This window comes from Anastrepha obliqua, chromosome 4 (assembly GCF_027943255.1).
Source record: "Anastrepha obliqua isolate idAnaObli1 chromosome 4, idAnaObli1_1.0, whole genome shotgun sequence".
In the NCBI taxonomy this organism is placed as follows: domain Eukaryota; kingdom Metazoa; phylum Arthropoda; class Insecta; order Diptera; family Tephritidae; genus Anastrepha; species Anastrepha obliqua.
Genome location: NC_072895.1, coordinates 85,481,056 through 85,508,484, shown reverse-complemented (window position 1 = coordinate 85,508,484; position 27,429 = coordinate 85,481,056). Strand labels below are relative to the sequence as shown.

General features: G+C 36.4%; 1 protein-coding gene across 3 annotated transcripts in view; it reads left to right on the top strand.

Moving 5' to 3' along the window:
- Nucleotides 1–18,007: 18,007 nt before the first annotated feature.
- Nucleotides 18,008–27,429, top strand: part of LOC129244473 (high mobility group protein Z) — a 29,281-nt gene continuing 19,859 nt past the window's right edge. Inside the window, exon 1 of one of the 3 annotated variants that reach the window (XM_054882113.1) lies at nt 18,008–18,213. The gene's annotated coding sequence lies outside the window, so the exon portion shown is untranslated. Of the gene's footprint in view, nt 18,214–23,713; nt 24,204–27,429 lie in introns of those variants that run through there. The other 2 variants (XM_054882115.1, XM_054882114.1) reach the window with 2 other exon arrangements.

Genomic DNA, 27,429 nt, shown 5'->3' with positions numbered 1-27,429 from the left:
AACTTTCTTCTCATCTCTGTAAAACAAGAACACAATTAACACTAAAATTACATACTAACAATTGCTATTGAACAAAATTACCTATACTTATTTGTTAAATTGTGTATTTTAACCTTTATTTCTCTTGACGAGAACTCAATGCCTTCTGCCATTTCCACGGCCATGTCTGCATATATAATATGTACATGCGTATTTCTTTTGCAGCCTCGTAGTTGCAGCACCTTCTCCTCCCACAACTCCAAAAGAAACTCGATCGCCTCTCTATACCAATGTGATCGCATTTTATTTATTATAAAATGAATCCATAACACAGGCCAATAACCAAAAAACTTTTTCGATAATTTTAACTAATTACTTTGTAATTTGGTGTCCTGATTACGAAAAAAATTATTAAAAAGTAATATCACCCATCAATTTTAGACATTTTATAATTAAGTAAAAATAAAGTTTATGTACCAAAATGTATCGGATATATTTCACAGTCCTGCGAGGTACAGTTACTAAAACGGCTATCGGTGTTTCTCGAAGGTTTTTTTATGCTGAAAACGAATATGACCTTGAAAATGCTCCAGCACGTCAGGATTTTTGGCAATTTGAGGTTAAATAGTCAAAAAATGCAGATTTTGGCCATTTTTTAATTTTTTTTTTGAGCAAGGTAAAGTTTTTTTTTAATTTTCCACAACGGCATCGCAAAGTACTAGTCTTCAGCTTTAAAATCCATTTTTAAAAATATTTTTGCGATTAATATAAAAAAAGTTATATTATTTTGAATTCGCCCTTTACAGGGGCGCTAGAGAGTTGGAAAGGTTGAATTTGCATATCTAGAAGCCTCCAATTCAAAATAGAATAACTTTTTTTTATATTAATCGTAAAAATATTTTTAAAAAAGGACCTTAAAGCTAAAGAGTAGTACTTTGCGATGCCGATGTGAAAAATTAAAAAAAAACTTTACTCTGCTCAAAATAAAATTTAAAAAATGGCCAAAATCTGCATTTTTTGACTATTTAACCTCAAATTGCCAAAAATCCTGACGTGCTGGAGCATTTTCAAGGTCATATTCGTTTTCAGCATAAAAAAATCTTCAAGAAACTCCTATAGCCGTTTTAAAAGCTGTAAAAAAGCGAGATTTTGTAGGCCTGTGTAATTAATAATATTTACCAAAAATTGTATTAGAATTATGTTTACAGGTTAGTTTTCTTTGCCGGCATCCATTTCATTAAGTTTTTATTTTGATGTTTCTCCTTACATTCGTAATAATAATTATCGATAACACAGAAAACACAGGGTTGTATGCCAAAAAATATCGTTATTATCTAGGATTATTTTATAATCTCAGAGACAAATTTTGTATGGGAAATCGCGCTTTTTAATTACAGATTTTGAGTTAAGCGCGAAAAAGTAAATCATCTACTTATATGTGAACGTATTATAAGACACACACCCACCGTTTTGAAGCGTTTGAGAGTTGCTGTACATCGCAAATGGCCCGAAATGTGGGCAAACGATTCTTGGACTTTGCATGATGATAACGCGCCATCGCACCGAGCCCAAATTGTGCTGGATTATTTGCCCAAACACCAAGTAAATACCATCGTGCAAGCACCGTATTCACCTGATATGGCGCCGTGTGACATTCCCAAGTTGAAGTTACCACCTCGGTGAAGGAGATTTCAGTCGATAGAGGAGATCAAAGAGAACGCGACGGAGCTGAAGACCATGATTTAGTCGGCCTACCAGAAGTGCATGGAGGATAAAATAAATTTGCTTGAAATCTAACCCCGTTATGTTTTACTTAAACGTTCCCGGTACTTTGTGATCATACGGTATGTATAGCTTTTTATGTAGAAAAGAAGACAAAAAACATGCTCAAACATGTCCATATTTGCTAAAATATTAAAGCCAATGTTGCTATAAAAGACAGAAAAGCGTCTTCATTTCATATTATTCGGAAGAAATTACAAATCCCGAAAATTCCGGGATTGATAGCCCCAATATGCACTTATGTAAATACTTACATGCATGTGAGAGTATACTTAGCAGTGTGTAGGTGTTACCGTGTGACAATATGTGAATATATATACGAGCATACATACATACATACATACATACATACATACATACGTCTAACGATGTCGTGTGGAAAAACCAAATATTTTTGTTTCAATATGTCATAAAATCATGAAAAAAATTTTTATTTATAGTGAACAATTGTTCAACGCGACCGCCGTAGTCGAATGGGTTGCTGTGTGACTACCATTCAGAAATGCACGGGTACGAAACCCCAGGCATGCAATACCAAATGATAGAAAAGTTGTTTTCTAATAGCGGTCGTCCCTTGACAGACAATGGCAAACCTACGAAAAGTCTGCCATGAAAAAGTTTCTCTTAAAAACCCCATTATTGCACAGATCATAAATAGAAATCTTTCTGAGGTATTGCAGCCTGAGTTAAAACAAGCACTCTCCGATTATCGAGCAGCCCCCTTATATTTTTACCCTATATTTACCGACTTTCGTAAAGCTTTCGATACGATTTACCACATCGCAAATCGCAAAGCTCTTGAGTGTTGAAAGTCCCACAGAAACTCATCAAACTCATAGAGGCACTAAATGCCGACGCAAGCTGTCGGATAATACCTGAACAACGCCTTTGTGAGAGGTTGAGAGTATTTACAGGCGTACTTCAAGGCTGTGTTCTCTCGCCTACATCATTTAACATCATACCAAACGTCATAATGAAAAACACTACGTCTGCTGGGTGGATTGACGGGCCTTGATTACGCGGGCGATATCTGCCTGCTGAGGCATACTTACTCGGATATGGCATCTAAACTGCAAACAGTGCAAGAAGTAGCAGCGAAAGCCGACTTAAAGGTTAACATCTCAGAAACGAAAGCTGTGCGCATTAGAGTGAGCCGAAAAAACAATTTTTTATAGGATCGAATTGTAATTGTGCGGAAAAGTTGCACTGTTAGACTAATAAAGTGTGGGCCAAATTTCAGACCAAATATTGAAATTTCAGTTGATATTCTGAAAAATTTTATTTTTTCAGGATATTTTTTTTTTCTATGCATACATTCCGGAGCACATATCATACCAAAAATAAGGACTATAAACTAATTAGACGTAAGTTAATGCAAGATTAAGCACCTGTACACTATACAATAATAATAAAACGTTATTGATCGTGCAGCTTTTTGCCTACTTTTTATTGCGAAAATTCGAGTCATAAATATTTTTGTAGCCCAGAACCCACCACGTGGAGGTTGCTGCACTTTGGGTTCCTATTTTTTTGTTTTGTTTTTTTTTTTTTTTAATTTAATTTTTTTTTAAACATGTCAGCTGAACAGATGAACTTGAAAAAAAAATGAAAAGTAAAACTACTTTATGCCGATTGAATTTGTTTACATAATTTTTAGGCCGGGAGCCAGGGGTCATTTTGACCTCATCATTTCATGCCGACTGATTTTAATACTGAAGACAGACGGCATACAATGGATGACGAAACCAACCGTCAGCTGGTCCAGTAGCGGTGGGTACGTGCGTGGGATGCTGCGAAACGTGTCGAAAAAAAGTTTTAACAACTCATTTAATACCGGTTGAAATTTTTTTTGTGTATTGTTGAGATTTAGTAGAATTAAAAAAGTATGTCGTTTAAAGTTTTCATTGCTTATTCAATAGTTCTGTATGTAGTTACATCTGAAATATTTAGACTTACTCATTTCAGTTATATCTCAGTCAATTTTTAAGATTTGAAGTTAATACTTTTTTACATATTTTTGAATATTTATACTTTCAGAAAATGCAAAAAACAAAAATCGGTTTTTTTGAATTTTCAGAGTGGCGTTTCCCCTTAATACACAAAATACAGAAAAAATTTTAATTAATGGGGACTTACTGGAAGATGTCGAATTTTTTTGTTATTTGGGCAACATTATGTCAGCATCAGGCGGTTCAAGTGAAGGCATAGAAAATCGCGGCATTTGGTTCGCTTCAAACAGTTTCGAATGTTTCACATATTTCGAAACGCACGAAATTGAGTATCTTCAATTTAAATGTCAAACCCTGCCTGCAGTATGGAGGCGGAACCTGGAATATCTAAACAGTTGGCAATAATGCACTGAAATCTTCATAAATCGTTGCCTGAGGAGAATCTTGAAAATATTCTGGCCCAACGTTATATCAACCGTGGACTTGAGAAGCAAAACTCCACAAACGCCCGCGCTTCTTGTGATATGAAAAAGAAAATGAGGCTGGACAGGCCAAGTCCTACTCAGAGTAAGCGGAGATCTAACAAGAAATGCCATTGACTGGAGCCCTGATGATATCCGTAGAAAAGGGTGTCCAGGAAATACCTAGGGACGACTTCTAGAACTCCGCCCCATGAACCTGAGCTGGAGTGAAATGAAAGTTTTGGTGTACAACCGACTTGAATGGAGAAATCTTGCTGTGGCTCTTAGTTCCAACTAGGAACCTTAGGATACGGACGTATAGATAAAAATACCAACTGCCCTTCAGTGGTGGGATAAAACTTTAAGTCCCTCCATTTGTGGGGAAATATCAAGACGCACACCACAAATAGGAGGAGAAACCCAGACGAACACCCAATATTGGGTGTAAGCGACAATTATATTTAAACACATACATGCGTACATATAGGTATGCATATGCGTAAATTTTCCTCTGTAGTTCTCAAAACGAAGTCGGAAGGAAGTGTCCTCTTCGCTTTTCTTACATTTCTGAGTCATGCCTTGCAATCTCTTTCCCCTTCAAATGATACGTATATACGTGAAACCAGTAGAGAGCATGGTGAAAAAAAATTTAATGGAAGTGACTAAGATCAGACCGTTAACCAACTCTCAGCGAACTTGAAGGAATCAGTTGATTGGCTGACGTAACCGCGGTTATCGTAATCTATGATCCTTGTGAGTACGTGTGCAGGCAGAATTCTGCTGCCGAGTACCAGGTGACGTGGCAGACGCAGTTACTCGCTCAATTTTGTTTTTCCCCCCTACCTAAAGGGAAAACCTATATATCAACCTTGGTAGAGAGTGATACAGAGATGACAGCGACGCATGAAATTTCTTCACCATTCTCAATTTCACTACCTTGGATCCTACTGTAATTCCATACCTTCTATATAGCAAAAATGTCAATTTTGATGACGCTGCAGTTATATGGCGAAACATTTCTGCCAATGTGCTGATCTTCTTATTAGAGAGCGCCCCCAGTTTCTCACACCCTCGGCGAGAAAACGATTAATATAGTTGTTTTTGTTGTTGAGTGATAGTCTATGGTCGGATATAAATCCGGGGCATTCCAGTGACGTAGAACCGACTGCCGTGGGAACAACGATTTAGATGGTAATACTACTTTATTCCTTTGACAGATGTCTTAACACTATTCTCTAATCTGGAAATGTATAAAAAGTTTGGTGGTTAAGCCGAATCCGAACAGCATATGGTTTTTTATGAGGACCTTTTCCATGGCAGAAATACATTTGGAAGTTTGCCATTGCCTACCGAGGGGCGACCGCTATTCGAAAACACTTTTAATATCATTTTGGTGTTTCATGGACGGAGATTCGAACCCACGTCACTTCCAAATGAAAGTAATGCATCAACCCATTCGACTACAGAAACTATTTAGTAATGTAACATTTCCAAATATATTTGGAACATGGAATAGATTTGAACACAAAACCCATCTTATCAAACATTTGATGCTTCTAATCATTACCTCAGCTCTCCTGGTTTCTTGCTTTGACATGTCGCATCGGCTGAAGGTCCCGAATTCTAGTTCCTTTCTGGTCATCGACTATTAAAATAGATATTAGATAATAGATCGACTATTAAGATAAGAAATAAATGGACCTTTCATTTTCGGATTTTTTTTTGTTTGTTATTTTTTTACATCCCAATTTTCTTTTATTACATCTGTTGATGCAGTACAACGACGAGTTAGACACATTTATCAGGGGTGCAAATGTAATCAGGTACATCAAAGCGCAAAGGATTTGATTGTACGATCACGTTAGAATGATAAAACTCTAAAAAAGATCTTCGAAACAAATCCACAAGGCGACAGAAGAAGAGGCCGGCCGAGAAAACTATTTAGAGATGACAACGAAGGCAACTTTGGAGCTATGGACATATTTGATATCAAACGAAAAGCGGATGACCGAGTGACGTGGAGGCGAATTGTAACGCAAGTAAATGGTTCACCCCGAATTGTGATGCTATGCTGATGATCTCTACAACATTTGGTTGCAACAGCCTGGGAAACAACGGATTTATTGCTTCGTCGCTTCGGTTAGCAATTTATCTCGCGTCTCGGACCAGTGGATTGGCCACCAAATCTTTGGACTTTTATTTGTGTACTTTTATATGTAAAATCTATATGATTTGTGGATAAACCAGCTTACTAAAGTTATTCACGAGATACAGACCGAAGTCCTCCAACGAGTCATTCAAAATTGGTGCCTACGGATGGTCGAATCACGGCGCCTCTGCGGACAAAATTTGAAAAGGATTATCTCTAAAAAATAAATGTCATGAAGGGTCACACAAAAATAAAAAAAGATTGCGCAATATATTTGACTTTGCGTTGTTTTATTTCAATCTTAAATCCGATACCGTTAAATTGATCATCCTTTACATTTAGGTTGTATATATTATATATATATATGGTATATATTTTAAATAATTTACATTTATTTAATCTATACTAACATTATAAAGAGGAAAACTTTATTTGTTTGTTTGTTTGTAACGAATAGGCTCAAAAACTACTGAACCGATTTTAAAAATTCTTTCACCATTCGAAAACTACATTATCCACGAGTAACATGGATTACATTTTATTTTGGAAAAAAATAGGGTTCCGTAAGATATTTGGATTTTTCGGACACAAACTGAAAAAAATCTTATATATAAAATAAAGTCAACTTTTTGTGTGTGTTCGCTAACCGGCCGTGTCTGCACCGAATTAAACCAAACTTACACACATTGTTAAGAAGGTATTGAAGATGGTTTCCGTATAGTTTGGATACCTATTGGTGGATAGGGCTCGAGATATAGGTCAAAATGTGGACCCGGGTAACCTTTGGTTGTGTATGTACAATATGGGTATCAAATGAAAGCTGTTGATAAGTGCTTTAATACGGGGTCATTTTCATACCTATTGATGACTAGGGTCTGGAAATATATGCCAAAACGTGGACCCGCCGTGTCTTTGCACCGAATTAAACCAACTTATGCACACTGTTAAGTAAGTATTGAAAATGGGTTTCGTAAAGTTTGGTTGTAATTCGGAGCAGTGGCAACGGGTACAGCGTTCTTTTGAGCCAACCATAATGTCGCTTACTTTTTTAACGCTTGGGGCGGAACTGAACTGTCAAATTGACAGTGTGTCAATATTTCTTTCTGATTTGGATGCCATAAGGAAAAAACGTAAGTGCAACATGTAAAAATTGTTTGTGAATTTTTTTGGAGTGGATTTTGGAACAGTGAATAATTTCTTACGAAATTTGAGAATTTAATGTGAAATCCGAATGAAATTATGTGTTCGTGGAAAAAACAATTTTTTCGTTTTTTGTTTTTGAAAAATATAAATGGATAATGGTTAAAAAAGCTCCAATGCTTAAAAAAACATATAAATTGAAACGAAAAATTCATGGATGATCAGGAAAAAAGACGATTGTTTATTCATATGCGTTGATTTGAAATTTAAAAACAATCTTTTTTCCTGATTTTCAATTTATATTTTATATTTACTCAAAAACAAATAGAAAAACAAAAAATATTGTTTATGCCAAAGCGCTTGAATAAAGAATAAAGAAATAAATAATATGAAAACCATATATTTTCTGTTCTAAACCATATCTATTCTATTTTAGTGTGCCCAGCGAAGGGGGCCGGGTTTGCTAGTCTGTAAATAAAAAAATTGCAGTGAAAATTTTTATTTTTTTATTTTATAGATTTCCAAGAATGAATCTATGTTTTTCTTTTAAAAATAGTCAAATTGAGATTTTCTTTCAACAATTTAACAAAAAAAGCGATTGGGTAACAATAATAAAATTGAAAAATAAGGAGGATTAAAACACTTTTTTCATTAACTGTTTTATAGCAAAATAGCTAGTCGCTGAAATAATTTTAATAACAAATTGACGCACCCTAATTTACATATAATACTTATCCATACATAAGTTCCATTTTGGAGGCAGCTGAGCCCAGCCATGACTGAGAAGTTAGACAAATCACTTATAACTGTAGCAAACCGAACGCTACTGCATCCTTTTGTTTGTCGATATGCTTGTTTATATGTGGTGCACAATGTATACACATGCATGTGCACATACATACTTACATTTCAATACTAACCCATGAATGCGCATATGCTTGCTTTTTGAGAGGTGACTTTTGTATTGATGTGTGAAACGCTAGCATCGGAGGTAAGAAGTTGCCATTTATACACCACATTAAATAAGCGAACGAATAAAAGCCGCATAAGCAGACCAGTTTTTGGCGGCTTGGTGGATTGGCAGGTAGCAGAAGAAGTAATTGCGTGAGCACCACCACCTTTACGTTATTAAAACGTCTCACGGCAACTTAACACATCTCAAACCACACAGCAAGAAGAACAGTTGATTGCCAAATTAAAGGTTAAATCGGTATGACTGCGAATTTTACATTGTTTTTCATTTCACAAACGGAAATTCTATCCCTTGCCTATTGAGACCATTCAATGTTATATGCAACACATCTTAGGTATTGTAGTAACAGGAAAATACATTCTACACAATTATTGTGATTAGTTTACACTCCATATATAAGGATGGAATACGACTACCGCAGCTCAGACGTGGCTTCGTTAAAGCAATTAATGGCCAGTCTGCCAGTGAGTCAAGCACATGAAGTGTGCCTGGTTAAGGAAGATGGTAAGCAACAAATTAACGTAGAAAGCAATAAATCGCTTTGGCATATAAACTGGCTCTCGTAAAATGCAAAACTAAGAAATTTTCGTTTTTCCTTTCCACCATTATGCACTGCATGCTTTATACCTAACAATTTTCAAAAGTATTTATATGTATGTATATATTTGATTACAGGAGAAAATGCGGATTACCCACTTTCATAACAGGCTCGCTTAAGACAACTTATAAGACGAAATGCTATGAAATTTTAAGAGAGTCTTTACATAAATATCTAGTAGTAAAATGGCAGTATTTACAGTCAGCGCAATTTTACCCCTCCAGCTAAACTGCCTATGCAATTGAATATTCAACCAGCATTTACAGCGGACGAGCTTGCAGAGCCTGAAGCAGAGTCTATCAACTACGTACATACAGCGGTTGTCAGCTAATTAGAAACGCTCCCTTTTGATAAACGCTTGATGAGCATAATATTAAACTGTTTAAATTTACCGTTATTTTTTCTCTTAAAATCATTTAAAATTGCTTTTGTTACTCTATTTACTACCCAATGCGCCTAGTTTTGTAGTTGTGAAATTGAAGTACCGTTAATATTATCCAACGCAGTGCATGGGTTACTTAGTTCAAGGTAAATCACCTGAGACAAGTAATTAGAAACAGTTGTTCAATGGAAGCATATTCGGCAAGTTGTGTTATTTTAATAGTAATATAATCGACTTTTTGGTATGTAAATATATATTTTAAATTGGTTGTTTAAAAGCAACTAAAATATTCGTCTTCAAGATGTGTAATGGGAAAAAGCAGCAGCTGTACACCTGCCCTGCGGAGCTCCATTTTTGACCTTCGTAAAGCTGGAAAGTTGTACAGTGAAATTTCTAAGCAAGTCAAATGCTCAAAAAAAATGGTGTTTAATGCCTTAAAGCATATCCAACTTTTTAAGACTGTTGACAATGTTCCACGTAAGAAAAGGCCCCGGAAAACTTCAGCAGAAATTGACCGCAAGATAGCAATCATCTCCAAAAGAGACCCAAAAAAGACTTCCACTGACATCCAACGGGAAATTCAAGATCAATATAATTTCAAAATATCCAAGAGGACAATTGCTCGGCGTCTGGTCGAATCTGGACTGCATGGCAGAGCAGCACGCAAGAAGCCCCTTCTAACCAAGATACAAAGGAGACGGCGAGTAGTCTTTGCGAGATCCCATTGGTCATGGACTCCAAATCAATGGAAATATATCGTTTGGAGCTATGAAACCAAGATAAATCGCATAGCCCCAGATGGTAGAAGGTATGTTCGACGGCCAATGAACCAAGAATTCAATCCTCGCTACGTTTCACAGGTAGTGAAGCATTATGGAGGATCAATCATGGTGTGGGGATGTTTCTGGTGGAGTGGTGTTGGCCCAATTCATACAATTGATGGAATTTTAAATAAGGAGAAATACGTCGATATACTAAAAAATGTAATTTTGCCGTGGGCTGAGGAGAATTTGCCTGTTATATGGAAGTTTCAATAGGATAATGATCCAAAGCACACGGCAAAGTTGACGAAAGAGTTTTTCGACAAAAATTCCATCAATGTTTTGCAATGGCCATCATCCAGTCCGGACATAAACCCAATAGAGCATCTCTGGGGTGACGTTAAAAAAGCCGTGAGTGCCAAAAATATCCCAAATATGGATGTCCCTTTTGCCGAAGTAAAAACGGCATGGCAAGCAATACCTGTGGCGCGCTGTCAGAATCTCATTACATCAATGCGCAATCGATGTGAGGCAGTGTTGAAGCAAAAGGGTTATGGAAAGAAATACTAACATAATCTTTATGTTGATCTGATAATACATTACTGTTTCTAATTAGTTGCCCTATCCAAATCGTGCATTTCACATGCTTTAAAATTATATATATATTTAATAAAGAATTGCGATTAAATTGTTTTCTACTAGTTTTTAAGTTTATCATTTGTTTAAATAAAATTGGTAAAAAGTTATGAAAATACGTGTTTAAAAGGAAAATGGAAAATTTATTTTGAAATAAGTGTCGTTTCTAATTAGCTGTCAACAGCTGTATGTATGTGTATGTACCTTTATCCGCAAATATCTCGTAATTTTTTTTTTTTTTTTTTTGTAAGTAAAATGCAAGTTATCATTTATCAATTCCTCATGGGTAAAACGATAGTAAAGTGATGGTGCTAATAAAATGTACATGGTGGCATCTCTGCGTATTCGAGCATACCATACAAATGTAAACTGAGAAACATTATGGGCGGTACGCATGATCAATCGAGCTCAACAGTTTAGCTCAAATTTCTCTGCTTGACAGTCTAACCTCATTGTCGTTGGACTTTGTTCAGCTATTCGTAATTTTGTTGCGGCTACTCGTAACTTTTAGGAGAGAAACCGGCGGAGCAAGATGAGGGGTACCGAGTTGCACGTGAGCGGGCAACGTGGTTTGTGTTCTTCTTCTTCTTAACGTTATTGTCAGCTGTAGACTGTAAACAAATTAAAGTAACCAAGTAGCCGCATGTGAACACAAGGGAAAACAACAAACAAGAATTCATTGATAATAGGCAACTCGAGTTGCCATGTCTGAACGCAGTTTTAGTCCACAATCAACCACACAAATTTTTGCTAGCAACCATATTGAATTTTAACCAAGAATGATAGAAATAAGATTGCGCCTATTAAAGAGTGCGTGACGTCACCCTAGCAGTGTTGTGCAGTGTGGCCAACTCTTTGCTCTTGGCAATATATTATATTTAGTGGTTTTTTATACTCAAAATGCGAAAATTTTTGAATTTGGAGTTTATTTCTTTTTTTAGTTTGAAGCTAAAAAAAATGCTAATGAAATTTAAAACAAATTTTATAACTAAAAAAATATTAGAAAAAGCCACCCTGAGAAGATTTGATTGCTATCGAAAATTTGTTGATTCTTATATTGTAGAATTTGATGTTTTCGATGTGCAAATCTAATTTTTTGCTCCTTTTGAGGTTACCCAAGAATACTTGATCTTCTTCTCCTTTGAATTTACTGAATATAAATTAAAACTATGATGTGTAACACACAAACAGCATAAATACTGCAGAAGCCATTGGACATAACTGGGCCAGAGTATGTGATGTACTCTCCTATTTTATGAATGGTAAATATTAAATAGTAAATAATTAAAGTTTCCATGGGATACTCTGACTCACAGTCACCGATTTCTTGCAAAAGATTGGCGATTTTCTCTTTTGACAAACCATAGCTTTACACGCTTCCTTTTCCTGCACGTAGGTATTTCTTTTATTAGCTAACGCGATAATTAATAATCTTTCTATTATCCATATTTCCTTGAATTTTGTGGCTTGTATGATGATTTGATCTCCTGCATGACTCTATAGTTTAGCCGCTACAAGCCGGCAGTCAAAACTGATAAATTTTTGTATTAAAATTTTTTGGCTGCCGAACTTGACCGATAATGTGCACTGCACCTTATACTGATTCCTTTCACATAAATCCAAACCGTATAGCATCAACATCACTACAAATACAACAATCGAAAGTAGCATATGGCATTTGGGCCAAGCCTCTCCTGTAATTTGTGGTATACCTCTATGATGCTGTCCTAAAAAAGACGTGAGAATAGTTTTACTACATCCCCGATCGGCAGAAAGTCTTTATGCGAAACTTTCAAATGGCAGAAATACAGTCAGATGTTTGCCATCTCTGCTCCCAAGCCCAGCACCTACTATCGAGCTTGGTTACTGATCATCACTGGTCTTATTATCTTTTGGTGGTAACAGCTGGCTCGTCCCGCAAACTTTTGACTCAGAATAGCTTATCTAAAAGTGCCGTTCAACTTTATGAGCAGATGCAATCACTGTCAGCCGTGTGTATGCACAAATAACTACTTTAAGTAACACCGACAAATTCGAATATGAAAATGGCATCAAAATTTATTAGGCACTAACATATGTATGTTTTAATACAAATATGTATGTATGTATGTATGAACGAACAAGAATTAAGAAATTCAGTTAGTTACTTTGGCAAAGATGGCACTTTGCAGCGTCGGAACGCATTGAGCACCCGACTTTTAATGGCAATTAAATTTTGTCCATATGTTGGTCTTGGTTCGTTGTAGTAAAGTTTGTTGGTATATATGTAAGCATGTATGTATACAGTAGGTAAAACAACTGTACAAGTAGGTGTCGACGTTGACGCATATGGTGAAAACTGAACTGGTATCACCAGTTCGCCAATAGCATTACTCGCCAATTTCGTTGTAGTGTTGAATTAACGATGTGGTGAAGATGGCGCTACTGACATTGTTTGTTCACGTCTGTATCGGCTTTACAAAATGAATGAAATTTTTACTCGCTTGCTTTTCTATATACTCGCCGGTTTGTCTGCCATAAGGTAGACGACGGCCATATTCGAAGGTAAGTGCGCCAACAAAACGGAAGAGAAAACTAACAATATAACGAGTAGAGGTTTTGAAAATATGCTGCGCTACAAAGTTTGCCTACTGCTTAATGAGATTTGAAGTGATTAAGGGTTGCCAGGATATGCTGCGCTATACATAAAGCGCAATATGTGGTTTAGTTAATTTATATTTTATTGTTTTATAGAAACGTGTATGTAGATGTGCTTTCATAAGAAAATTACAGTAGGCGAAATTACTAAAGTTTTACAATTAATTTACGTAAAAAATATAAAATAAAAATTTACAAAAAAAATACTTCGTGAAATATACTATATATACATATGTATACATATCTATATATATATGGACGTGCGTTGCTTTTCGTGTGGCATATTGCTGAAAAATCAATTCTTTGAATCAGCTCATTTAGAGTTGCCATAAAACTTGAAAATAAAGTAATCTAGCGAGGTAAAAGTGGCCCCTCTTCCTAACGGCTTCCTCACGTATGGTGTAACTTCAGCTCAAGCGTTTTATGTTCTCTCATGGTTGTTATAGTTGTACACAGTTCATGCAATACAAGATTGTGCACATATTCCATACATGTTTGTATGTATGCATGCAAATTCTCACACTTAACTAAAAGATGCTTCTGAGTATGAGGCACAGTGGATGAATTTGCAAGTTTATTTTTCTTTGAATGCAAATTTTCTGCATATTGCATAACTATTGAAATATTATCCTATTTAATGCCTGATAAGATGTGGTCAAAAATTTGCTTCGGATGGATCACTAATTTTAATTTTTTAATTTTTTTTGTTTTTTGTTTGTTTATAATTCTTTATTGTCTTATCATCCAACCCCAGTTCCCTTATTAAGCTCAGGATAGAGCTGGATTGGATTGAGCGTATGTGCCTTTCCTCTGGCTGCAGTTGGCCTAGATGTCACAACCTTCTATAGCGCTGCATTCCAGGGGAAGGTGCGTTGGAGTTCCAGCAGAGGTTACTTTTTCGATAAATACAAATAATAAACAATCTTCTTCTTCTTTTTGATTGGCGCGATAACGATAACGATAGCCGCCGCACATTCAGCTTTGCAAGGTCATCTTCAACGTTTTCGAGCCATACTGCCTTGCCTAATTAGACGAAATATTGAATGGCTTAACGTGCATTTCTCACCTCCTCTAAACTATCCCGCACTATAAAATCAGTCTTCGGTAATTTTTTTTTGTCGGGACAGACTAGCAAGTACAGCGCTCAGACACAATTAAGTCCATTGTACTGCATTCGGGTTCCCTTTTTAATTTTCTTTAAATTTACTCGACCTCGAAAGAAATCTGAGTAGATCTTGTGGTGCCAAGAAGCCAAGGTGGTCGCTTCTTAACACATCAGTGCCAAAGACCTCAAGCCTGATTCGAGCGAAGGATGGTCCGCCGTCTCATTCTCTTCTCCACATGCTGGGCAGAGTACACTGTCTGAGATGCCCACCTTTTCCATGCGCTTTGACCATAGAAAGAGGCCCAACATCAGTCCAATCAGCCTCTTACAGTCCGCTCTGCTTAGTGGTAGGAGGAATTGCGACAGTCGGTCTGACATGAGAGGCAACATCAGTGTTGTCCATCTGCAGCCTCTCTCAGCCTGCCAAGCTCGCTTGTGGGTTAGAGTAACCCGTTTGTTAGCCAGGGAAGTTGGCATCAGAGCCCATTCTGGCTAAAGAGTCAGAGAAATGTGCTGCAAAAGGGTTCGCCGCTCAGAATAATTTAATTAAAAAGGTGTAAACCAAACTAAATAGCTTCGTTTAATTTTTATAATTTTTAGCATCTAAAAGTCAAATCATCTCGGTTAAACTTTGCCGGATGAAATATGGAGAACAATTGAAAATGGAAAGAGGTTTCTCTTGCATATTTGCGATAGTCGATATATAAGTAATATAGCATCCTTTTTTGTGGTATACTAGCAAATTCCTGGCACCCGCTGTTCTACGTATACGTAATGCGTATTGCTACAACTCGTAATTCAACGTTCATGCTCGACATTTTGCTCAAATTGCATTGTCATAATTACTATTAATACATCTCATGGACCCATCAAAATGGGTTCGTTGCGGCTCCGCATTTAGCTGAAAACCAAATTGATTGCCTGTTTTCATGTAACGTAGAGTGCCGGAATGGACAAACTTCAGAAATTCTCTACTACTGCAGGCAAATCCGGCACAACAAAAACAGTGTAGGCAACATACAAGAATAAGCATAGCAATGTGATCAGCAAGCAGTGCTCTGTGGGAATTTGCAGTAGACCGAGCCAACTCACACGCACGTGAGGAGCCATTAACTGATGGGATCCAGAAACTTACATAACACCATCTGGGCCCATTGGTACATAGATATGTTATAAATGACAGTTATCGGGAGTCTCTTACCAAGTCCAATTACCGAGCATTGAAACCGAAGACCTTCAGCTGCCTCGTGAGACTCACCTCCTACGTATGCAGAAACGGCCGGACATACTCAACATACTTGTATGCAATGGCAAGAAACTTGTTAACACAGATCTGCCTTAAAGGTGGTAATTCGCGGACCCCATGTGACATTTCTGATTTAAGCCTCCGTTGGGCACCCGGGCCTAGCAAGACTGGCTTTTTCGCGTTTGGACGTGAATTTAAAATATATTTATTTTAGCTATCGAGCTTCCAGGTAGCTTCCTAAAATTTAATTTTCTATCGATTTATGAATATAATCTTTTAAAAAGAATCCTCGAACAGAAAGAGCTTAGAGAACCGAAACAACATGTCTATGGTTTATTTCTGCAATTTGGCGGTTTTATTATCAAAATCTTAATAAGAATGTGAACAAAGCGGGGCACTGTCACCTTGTGTGGATTCGCCTTATATATGTGTATATATATATATAATTGGCGCGTACACTTCTGTTAGGTGTTTGGCCGAGCTCCTCCTCCTATTTGGGGTGTGCGTCTTGATGTTGTTCCACAAATGGTCCCTCCATTCATACAGTTTCAAGCCGACTCCGAACGGCAAATATTTTTGTGAGGAACTTTTTCATGGCAGAAATACACTCGGAGGTTTGCCATTGCCTGCCGAGGGGCGACCGCTATTAGAAAACTGTTTTTCTTAATTTTGGTCTTTTCACCGAGATTCGAACCGACGTTCTCTCTGTGAATTCCGAATGGTAGACGCGCACCAACCCATTCGGCTGCGGCCGCCTTGGGTGAGGCTATTATAGTAAAAAGCAGTACTCCGCTCGGTTTAGTGACTTTTTATTTGGTGCAAGGTCAAAATTAATTTTATCAATTTTTAACACATTTTGGCTTATTTGTAAATTTATGTAATTTAGGTAAAAAACAGCCTCGCTGGGCAGAGCGCGCAAGCACATATTTTGGGGCTTTATTTTCTAAGACGCCGGGAGGTTTATGACATTTTGGCGGGGTCATTAGCTAGAGGTGTGACAATTATGTGTGAAAATTCATGTGTGTATTCATGTATGCACATATGGTAGGTATTTTTAGTTGTTGGAGCCTTGTAGCCTCAGTTTAAAACCTCTTTGGATTCTTGCTACCAAAATCTAAATACATACATATATGTAAGTACATATGTATTAGGATCTCGTTAGTATAAAAATATATATTTTTACTTCTTTTGCCCTCAATGTTTTTTCTCTAAACTTATTTTTTAAAAGCCTTGTAAATAAACGGAATCTTTTCACAAAGGCATGTAGTTGTTTTTGCAGCAGTCATCATAGTCGTCAATCTCATTTAACGTTAGACCCAAGAAACAAGTTGCTTCCGCGGGGTGGGTCCAAAGGGAGATGGGTGTTAGGTAAGTCGTTTAAGGGGGAACATCCATAGGTGCCAGACATACATATGTTAAGTACGTTGAGGTCCATTTTGGAAAAGTAGAAGTTTGACCTCTACATGATTGTTTATATACGAACGTACATACATATGTACATAAATACAGTTGATCTCTTTTCAACACAATTTATTGTTAGACGTAGTTTTTTACCTTGGAAGTATTTCTATCCCTACAAACCACGGTTAACAGAATATCAACTCTGCAAATGTATGAATATAATAAATATATAAATTAACTTTTTGAGAACATTACAATACCTACTAACCACTGTTTGACAAATTCGGCCTGTACGGTATACCAACACATTGCTTTGGCATACTACTCAACACCGACCCCCAACCCACCATTAGCTGTGCACTACAGGCCCATCAGTCGTACACTCGTTAAAAAGTTGTTTCTGTTGCCGTTTCCATTGCCTCGCTAGCTGACGGGCTTGTTCAGCTCAACCACTACTGCTTCTTCTTCAATGCTTGAAATACTGTACTCGCACACTGAGCGATTTCGAGTGACCCCTCTTTAACCCACCAGCCCTCCGCTCGTCATGTTTTTCTGTGACGTGATATCGTCACTTCCCCTGTGAACCCGTTACTGTTGCCTATGCGGCTCTATATGCTCCCGTACGTACGTATGCTGGGCTGGGCTGGTGGTTGGCTGGTCATTTGACTGTGGTGTGATGAGTATTTCATTCGTTCGTATGCTCGTTCGTTTGCCTTCGTTAATACTCAACTCAACTGGCTGGCATATAGCTGATACAATGACTTGCTGTAGGCTGGCTACTACTAGCAGCGACTTTATACTAGCGAACTGGCGAACGAAACACTTGGGTATCTGGCAAAGGCAAGCAAGCAAAACCAAAAACCGAAGGCAAACTCCACTGAACTGAACTGAATAAAATCTAAAGTGTACAAGCAAGGTAATACTACAAGGCAGCCATAGCCAGTGGAAGCGTAGAAGAAAAATTAATTTTTAGTGCGTGAATTAAAAACGAATTTTCAGCATTTTTTGCCACTGGTAAGTGAAAAGTGATTTTCCATCATCGATTGAAAATTGTTCAAGCTATTTATTTTTTGCGAAACCGCACAAATTTGCTGCATTTTATTACATAAAAATTGCGAAAGAAAACGACCCAATTTGGCGTGGGTTTTCTATGAAATTTTCATGTTCGTAGCCATACTATGTGGAAGATTTCAACATGGACGGCTACTTGGCTGGTTGGCTGGCGGGTTCGCTCGTTATGAATTTCGTTCGAGTACCGTTGCTCGTCGATGGTGGTGTTATATTCTCGTTTCTGATATATTCCGTTGTATTTTGTACTGCAAGAAAATCAAGTGCGCGCGTTTTTCACATTTTCCCATACAATGCCACCAAGTGACGGTTATTTTTTGAAAATTTTAAACGAAATTTAAAATCTACTGTGCAAATGTAGCAAAAATGGGAAAATTTTCTATATACCTTGAAAAATGTGGTTAATTACGTCGCACTAAAAGGCAAAGCTGTAAGATGGTGTGCAAGTGTAGGCACTTGAGCGGTGAGGTGCTGTGTGACGCGGAGCTGTGGGTACGTGAGGCAAAGTGGTAAGGCAAAGGGAATGCGCACGGAAAGGGGATATGCCAGTGGAGGAGGGGGTGGTTTAATAAAAGGGAGGAGGAAGGTTTAATACAATGGTAGAGGGAGCGGTGAGACGACGGCGTGAACTAAAGTAATGTGGGGCGATGATTGTTCACACCGGCAGCGTCAACGGCAACGGCTAACGGCTCCGTCAACGTCCGCCTATCAAAGAGGGCGCCACTTTGATGCAAAGCTGATGAAACGGGGGGGATAATGGCGGTGTTTAGGTTAGGGTGTGTGTGCATGTGTGTGTGTGTATACATACATCTTTTTGTGTAGAGTTGCGTGGCGAGCAACCGATACGATTATTTCATAATCTAAAAGTGCGCGCGGTACATGAACTGGCATATCTCAGTACTTACATATGTACATGCATATACATATGTATATGTTTGAAGTATTTAAAATTTTCAATATTTTCTGGACAGAAAATTTGGCATGTTCAGCAAAATAGACTCGAGATCGTGATCCAGCCAAAAGGTGTTTAGTAAAAGCTTTGGATAGTATGGTATCACAAATGAACAACATGAGGCGTTTATACAGTTTTATGAGTTGCTGTCGCGTACGCGGAATTTATGCGCGCGTCGCTGCAACAATTACACATACAGATATGTATGTATGTATGCACAAGAAGTGGAGGACGCATGAACAATCGTACGTATATATATAGCTATGTAACTATATGTATGTATGTTTATATATTTAGCGTGAAAGGGTGAAAGCAGAGCTTAGACAAAGCTTTGCGAATGATTTCGTATTGCAATATATTAACGGCTATGCTGAGCCTCCCCTGCTGCTGCCCTCGCGCTCTTACACAGTTTACGAAACGACAGCAACATTTTTTGTTGTTGCCTCGCTACTTTTGTGGCTTTTATGAAAACACGCAAGCACAAAGATGCGGACTTAATCGCACAATTCCATGTAGACACACATACATACATGCATGTATAAGTATATCAGCTTTTGAAAACGAAAATATGTTTGCTGAATTGTGATAGTATCAGTGGCAAAAGCGTCCCGAGCATAGGGGACTCTCGCCATTGAATGTTACTACAGTCGTGTCCAGCAGCTTCTCCCCTATACGCACACAATTCTATTCACAACCGTAACAGAATTCACACTAGACAGCTGCTCAATAATATCGACACTACTGTACGATGACATGAGTTAGATTAGCCAACAGCCAACATTCAAACTTTACGCGCGCAAATTTTAGCCAAGTACCTACACCCATGTGCATATCAATTGTAAAGCAATGGAAGTGAGTTATAGGAGTATTTCATTGTTGCACGCACTCTATTGTTAACTTCATCAGCCCACCAGTCCACCAGGCAAGCCAGTTGTGAGAAGTGCATCTTTCAGTTGGAGGCTAGTCAAAGGGCAGAACTGCATTGGCATTGACGCATGCATACATTTTAATTGAATGGAGTCGTATTTGATAATAATCTATCTTTTCATACTTACATACATACACACATTTGTATCCGCATGTATTTTATTATTTGGATTGCGCACTTGTGCCTTAAAAAGTGAGCGGACTGCTGCCCATTGCCACATGTGGATTTAGTGTTAATTACTGAATTATTGCCAATATTTAGCCTTGACCTACATACATTCGATAGAATGCCATATAGGCCTGATTTTTATTTCAACTTCTTCTTTGGTATTTGTTTAAGCATTAAGAGAAAACTTTGGTTTACAGGGTTGACCACTAAACGCGAAAGGTGTTTTATTATTTTTCAGTGCATACTTTCAAGCGAGATACATAATTGAAAAGTAATGTAATTACGATGCAAGGAGGAGGAGTTTCGTATAGAATTTTAGTAGAAGTGAATTTCAGTTAATATTTTTTTCCCGTCGTATAAAAGGCGTTTTGCCTAGTATGTGTATAATTGGCGCGTAACTCCTCTGTTAGGTGTTTGCCAAAGCTTCTTCCTCAACTTGTGGTGTGGATCTTCATGTTATTCCACAAATGAAGGGACATACTGAGTTTTATGCCTCATGCGAACGGCAGTTGGTTTGTTTATAAGAAGCTTTTTCATGGCAACTGTTGCCCGCCGAGGGGCGACTACTATTAGAAAAAACGTTTTCTACTATTTTAGTGTTTCATGCTCATAATTGGTTTCGAGCCCAGGCGCTACCGAATGGTAGTCTTGCACAAACCATTCGGCCACTGCGCTCGTCTCTAGTTAATAGAGCTAATATATTTATAATTTCTTTGATTTTTTGGTTTTGAAAAGACCCAAAATCCTTCTTTCGCATACGGACTTAAAGAACGTTCTCACTTTAATATGGGTTCTCTCTGGCAAAGGTACTAAAAACTAATGCTAGCCTAACAATACACAATTGGTTGTTCTAAAAAATCAAGAGAAATAATATGTTGGTACAGGAGAAGGAATCATTTTACTACTTAAATTAAAAAAAAAAACAAATCGGTGAAAAAATGTCTAGCTTTGTTTTAGCATAAGATTAAAGCCAAAGTAACTACAAATTAGTAGATTTGGTCTTATCGTGAGCGCCGTGTGAATGTTAATAACCACAAAATAATGAAGTTCATTCATTGCATTTCTTATTTGAAGAATTTACAAAAAATATTTCAAATTTCATAACTTCATACAATAACCATAACCTTAAATCTTACGTCGTTTAGTCGTGACACAGCCATAAATATCTGATATTGAAGTAGAAGTAGACGTAACATTTGTCTGCATTTCATAAATAAAAACATTCATAAATCAAACGTAGAAAAGACTGTTCTGAGAGCGCTCTATTTGTTTATTTAATTTGTGTTTCGCCGCACATCCTTATCCTATGGCTTCCACTTAGCAAAGAATATTTTGAACGTACAAAAATATCTAAAAATTTCCCCAAACCCCCTCTTGTTTATGGAGCAAGCGTTTTTCCAACAAGATCATCCACGGTAGTCAACCGAAAACTCCTCAATGCACCTTCAGCTATTTTTTATCCTATAAGTGTGGCTAATCACTATTCCATCAATCACACGCCGGAGAAGCAAAACAATATGCCCACGCCACAAATTCTGTAGGTATGCACTTCAGGGAACGAAACTATAGGCCTGCACGTGAGTCAACCAGTTCAGTAGATTGCAGAGAATTGCGCGCTTAGCCGGCATAAAATCATTAGCATGAGCGCCGAGACCTACCGGTACCGATGCCGATGCCGGCTACTTCCAAACATTCTCACATGCGCGCTTACATATGAACGAACATACTACACACATATGGACATGCATGCATGTCGACTAGAGTTTTCCCGCTGTGGCTGACTGACTAACTGGCTACTTGCCTATCTGGTTATCAACTGTCTGGTTGTTTACTTGGTTGCCTAAAATATCAACAATCCAACAAAAAATTGTACAGTACAGTGCCAGTATATTGCACGGTGTGATATTCATGTTTTAAGGTATTTCATACAATCGACACACAGTGCTGCGGTGAGTTTTAACTCGAAAACGATAACCTAAAGTACACGCCATCACTGTAGCACTCGGCACTAACTAACTAACGCCGCATGGCAAGAGCAACGAAAATATATTTCTCATTCAGAGACATCGCCACCCCTTCGTGCATACATATATATATACATGTATTGGAGATTCTTCGTTCGTTCGTTCGTTCAATGGCTCGGCGGCAGCTGGCTGCTGAGTGTTCAGCTCAGCGTTGATGGTTCTGCGGTATGGGACTTTACGGCATGAGGAGGGCTGACGTTAATGTGAGGGTAGTTGGGGAGATGTCGAATGCTTCGTAGGTGTATATATGTAATGTAGGTACGTGAGTGGTTCGTGCAAAATATAAAGTCGTTCATGCTGCTGTTATTCATTCGCCTGTTGTTTTTGGTATTGCTACGATTGCTTCAGCCATCGCATTGCTGGCACTACAGTACTGTACTATGGCGACTGCTTATATGGCAGCTGTATGCGTAGTATTGTTGCTATTTTTGTATACTTATTACTGTTGTTGCTCTTGTTGTTTTCGCAGTTGTTGTTTGTGTTGTTGCTCTTAATATTACCGGCCCGCTGGCTTGCTTACACATTTGTTCGTTAGTTCACGGCATTCTACACCCCACTACAGCAAATCAGTACCCCGTTGGAAATCACATAGTGCCCCTCAAATATTTGTCGCTTCAAGTGCCCCAGCCAACCCTCTTGATATTCTTGAAATATAGTTGCTTTGCAGGCAGTGCCTGTATCTGTATCAGCCATTAGCTGAGTACAGCCAACCAGGCAGCCGAAACAATCAGACAGTCAGACATTCAGTCAGTCAGGCAGTCAGGCAGGCGGGCAGCCAGCCAGCCAGCTCGCTTTAGTAGAGATTCTTTGCTTTGCATTCGCCTCTACCACGAGTTGAGTTGAAACGTATCGAAATCAGTCAGTAGATACATTCATATGTATATGCATGCGTATGTACGAGTACATTATTTGTTTGTCGAATTCGTTTGGCCGTTCGTTTGTTCAGCGGCTCGTTAGTTCGTTAGCTCGCTCGTACACCAGCCATATTAAACGCAACCAAAGGCAACTATATCGCACCAATATGCCTGCATTCGCACAGCCATTCGATTGCCTTACTGGTGTTGTTGCAGCTGCTACCTCTCTATATGTAAATATGTATTCACGTCTACAGCGCCACATACATATATGCCCACACGTATGTATGTATGCGCCTACCTATAGAGCTGTGTATCTGCTGCCTGCCTACCCGCCTGCTCGCCTGCATGACTGCTCGCCTAGTGGCTGGCTGCCTATGTACGGACAAGTATCTCCTGGCTTGTGTAGTGGTTGCTTTTCGACTCAGCTCAACTATATTGCTTGCTGCTTGTTCTTCTTGCTTCGTTCGTTCAGTACGCCAGCACACAAGGCAGCCCAAGTGTATGTACCTACGAACAATCATTGTACGACAACGGCGAAGGCAGCAGGGCAACAGCCAGAGTAGCAATAGCCGCAGTAGCAGCAGTGTATAAAATTTTCTTCTGCGTTCATACAAGCCAACCAAAGCCAAAGCAAAGCAAACCAAGCCAAAGTATTTTGTATTTCATACTGCGTTACTGCTTCGTTCTATGTGACTCTACTGAACGACTCAGCTAACAAGCAAGCCAGCCATACAGCGCCATATAGCGATAATAGCGTCGAAGTAGCAACGTACGCCAGTCAGCCAACCAACCGACCAACCACTGTGGCCAGCATATACTCTGTGCTCAAGTGTATTTCATACTACTGCTGTATTACTGCCGCTGCTGCTGCTTCTTCTACTTCTGCTTCTGCTTCGATTTCATATAGCCTGTACAAGACAGTGCAAAAGTCTCCTAAGCCACCGTGGGCACACAGTACATTTTGTAGTTTTGATCTCAACGCTGGGTGAACACACGCAGTGCTTCAAGTGAGTGTTTTTTGATTATTTCAAATTTTCACAAGTTTCATCATTTGGTGCATTTATATATATATAGTTTGGTGCAATAGTCATTTGATTAAAAGAAAGTACAAAATAATTTAATTTAACTACAAAATGAGGTGTAATAAATTTATGTGCAATTAAAGTTGTTCGTTACACTGTGCGCAAATCGTATGCACTATATGTTCATATGTAATAGAGAAACGCGTTCATCTGCACAAGCCGAATCGGTTGTGCTTAAACTAACACTCAAACGTACATAGATTATTTATATGAAATTTTGTTTATTAAAAAGTAATATTAACGATTTTTCTAGTTGTATTAAATTTACACCTAAACCGCCATTGCTTATGAATAATCATATCTACGGATGTATGTATGTACATGTACACACAGAAAAGTGATATACATACATATCTACACATACATACATATTTGGAGATATCTTTCACGCAGAGTTTTGTGCAAAACAGCATTTTTAATGCAACTGCAGTGCATCTGAAACGAAAGTATCGCTTGCAGTTGCACAGATTCCAATCACTATGTTGGCGCATTGGCGCTATCGCCAACAACAATGATATCAACAGATTTGAATGAATGTGCGCATAGTTGATTGCAGACTATGCGATTAACTGAATCGCAAGGATTAGAGAAAGTGTCATCCACAATAAGAAAAGTGGAACAGGGTAGAATAATAAGTTTTGAAAACCAACACCATTTAGCGATTTAAAGAGTTGGATATGCATATATCTATTTATAACGAATCGAAATTTCCAATGGCATTTCTTCAACTTTTGAATATATCAGTATACAGAGCTCAAAAGTATGTACGCATAAAACATAGAGAATAAGATAAATTATGTATATTACATCTAATCTATTACCTTGTGCATATGTAATGTGTGTACGTGCCTGCGTAGCCTAATTTCAATTCAAATTCAATACCAAAATTCCAAAATCGATCATTCAACTCAAAGTCTGAGCATTTTTACACCACAAAGAATTCTTAGTGTTTTAAAAATCAACACAAAATATTGTAAAAATTGACTAAATTTGTAAAAATCTGTGAGTTTTAAGTACTTCTGCTGCCGGATCTAAATAAAAAAGACTAAAATTAAATTAAAATAAAATATTGCATAATAGAATAAACTAAAACTTTAGTTCCACTAAACAAAATTAAAATAATAAAATAAATAATAAATAAAATAAATTAAACTAAAATAAAATAAAATGAAGTAAAATAAAATAAAATAAAATAAATTGAATGAAATAAAAAATACAAAAAAATATTTAATAAATAAAAAAAAAAATGCAACAAATAATTAAAAAAGTAAATAAATATGTTAGAAAAATAAATAAATAAAAATAATAATAAAAAAATACTATGAAAAAATAATATGAAAGAAATAATATTAATGCATTTAGCTATACTTATTAAATTAAATTAAATCCATTCAGTACCTAAATAAAATAAGTATAAAGTAAAATTAAAAAAAAACAAAAATACAAAAGATAAATAAATAAATATGATAAATAAAATGGGGAAATAAAATAAAATGGGAAACAAATAAACAAAATAAAATAAATATACAATAACAATAAGACGAAATAGAACTATATTAAATTAATTTTATAAAATAAAATAAATAAATTAAGTAAATAAAATAAATTTAAAAAATAAAAAAAATGAAAGGTGAAATAAAACTGAAAAAAAACTAAGCAAAGTTAAATTAAATACACAATAATAATAGGACCAAATAGAGCTAAATCAAATTGATTATATTAAACAAAATAAATAAATGAAGTAATAAAATTAGATAAAAATAAAATAAAAAAGATGAAATAAAAATTTAAAAATTAAAAGATAAATGAAATAAATACGTTAAAAGAAAATTTAAATAAAAATGCAATGAAAAATAATATTAAAACAAAATTAAACTAAACTAAATTTAACTATATTGAATCAATTTTGCAAATAAAATAAATTTAAAAACAATTTAAATTAAAAATAGTTAAAAAAATACATAAATAAAATAAAAAAAACTTAAACAAAATAATATAAAACAAAAAATTTTAGAAATAAATAAAACAAAGTAACAATTAAAAAAAATTACTTAAATTAAAAATGCTGAAAAAAAATAAAATTAAAAAAATCTAAACAAAATTAAATTAAATTTACAATAATAATAAGACGAAATAGAACTAAATTAACATAAAATAAAATCAATTAAGTAAATAAATTAAATTTAATCTAAAAAAAGTTAAGTGTTAAAATTAAAAAAAAAAATTAAATGATATACATATATAACAATAAAACTAAATTAAATTTAACAATACTAAGTCAATTTAACCAACCAACCTTAAACCAACCAACCAACCAAATCAATTTAATAATTAAAATAAGTAAAAAACAATAATTAAAAAAATTAAATAAAAATATTTTAAAAATTAAAAAATAATAATAAAATAAAAAAAAGCTTAAAGAAATATATAACAATTCAAATAACAATTCAAAACTTAAAGTTTTATAAAAAATAATAAATAAAATTGAAAACAAAACTAAACAAAATTAAATTAAATTTACACTAATAAAAGACGAAGTAGAACTAAATTTAATTGGTTATATAGAATAAAATATCTCAATTAAGTAAACGAAATTAATTTAAAATAAAATAAAAAAAGATGTAATAAAAATATAAAAGATAAATGAAATCAATAAAAAATACACCAAAACTGAGAGAAATAATAATAAAACAAAACACAATTAAATTAAATTTAACTATATTAAATTAAATTAAATCCTTTTAGTATCATACATAAATAAATAAAAGAAAAAAATAAAATTAAAAGAAAAATTAAAAAACCATGGAAGATAAATAGGTTAGGTTAGGTTATAATGGTTGCCCAGAGAAGGGCCCACTTGGACGAAATAGTTTGGTTCGTCCTTTGTGATACCATTTAAGGACAGAGAAGGGGGAGGAAGGGAAGGGATGGGGGAGTGGTGAGTGATTGTGGACTACGAACGGTGACTAGTCCGCGGTTGTGTTAACCTCATTATGCTGCTGATGTAGTTCATCAGATTTTTGTTATCAACACCTGCTATATCAGCAGGCGCAGAAAAGAAATGAGAACCAAGATACTTGAATCTTAGTCCCGCGAAGGCAGGGCAGCTAAGGAGCATATGCTGAGATGATTCCACCTCATCCTCCATGCA